The sequence below is a fragment of the Arachis ipaensis genome, chromosome B3 (genome assembly GCF_059453495.1).
Source record: "Arachis ipaensis isolate K30076 ecotype BB chromosome B3, ASM5945349v1, whole genome shotgun sequence".
Classification (NCBI taxonomy): domain Eukaryota; kingdom Viridiplantae; phylum Streptophyta; class Magnoliopsida; order Fabales; family Fabaceae; genus Arachis; species Arachis ipaensis.
Window position 1 is genome coordinate 42935704 of NC_142438.1, and position 973 is coordinate 42936676.

At 41.4% G+C, this 973-nt stretch overlaps 1 non-coding gene across 1 annotated transcript; it reads right to left on the minus strand.

Annotated features, from left to right (window-relative positions):
- Positions 1–413: 413 nt before the first annotated feature.
- LOC148570433 (small nucleolar RNA R71) lies at positions 414–517 on the minus strand. Its single transcript, XR_015908418.1, has one exon. It is a non-coding gene; the product is annotated as a small nucleolar RNA R71 (small nucleolar RNA).
- Between the last annotated feature and the right edge of the window lie 456 nt (positions 518–973).

The following is a 973-nucleotide window of genomic DNA, read 5'->3' on the forward strand; positions in this document are numbered from 1 at the left end:
CGAACAAGTAAAGGAGATGGCAGACGAACCCAACAACAATGCAAGGAGAATGCTTGGTGACTTTACTACACCTAATTCCAATTTACATGGAAGAAGCATCTCCATTCCTGCCATTGGAGCAAACAACTTTGAGCTAAAACCTCAATTAGTTTCTCTGATGCAGCAGAACTGCAAGTTTCATGGACTTCCATCTGAAGATCCTTTTCAGTTCTTAACTGAATTCTTGCAGATATGTGATACTGTTAAGACTAATGGAGTAGATCCTGAAGTCTACAGGCTCATGCCTTTTCCCTTTTGCTGTAAGAGACAGAGCTAGATTATGGTTGGATTCTCAACCTAAAGACAGCCTGAACTCTTGGGATAAGCTGGTCACGGTTTTCTTAGCCAAGTACTTTCCTCCTCAAAAGCTGAGCAAGCTTAGAGCTGATGTTCAAACCTTCAGACAGAAAGAAGGTGAATCCCTCTATGAAGCTTGGGAAAGATACAAACAGTTGACCAAAAAGTGTCCTTCTGACATGCTCTCAGAATGGACCATCCTGGATATATTCTATGATGGTTTATCTGAGCTATCAAAGATGTCACTGGACACTTCTTCAGGTGGATCCATTCACCTAAAGAAAACGCCTGCAGAAGCTCAAGAACTCATTGACATGGTTGCTAATAACCAGTTCATGTACACTTCTGAAAGGAATCCTGTGAGTAATGGGACGCCTATGAAGAAGGGAGTTCTTGAAGTTGATACTCTGAATGCCATATTGGCTCAGAATAAAATATTGACTCAACAAGTCAATATGATCTCTCAGAGTCTGCATGGAATGCAAGCTGCATCCAACAGAACTCAAGAGGCATCTTCTGAAGAAAAAGCCTATGATCCTGAGAACCCTGCAATAGCAGAGGTGAACTACTTAGGTGAACCTTATGGAAACACCTATAACTCAACATGGAGAAATCATCCAAATTTCTCATGGAAGGA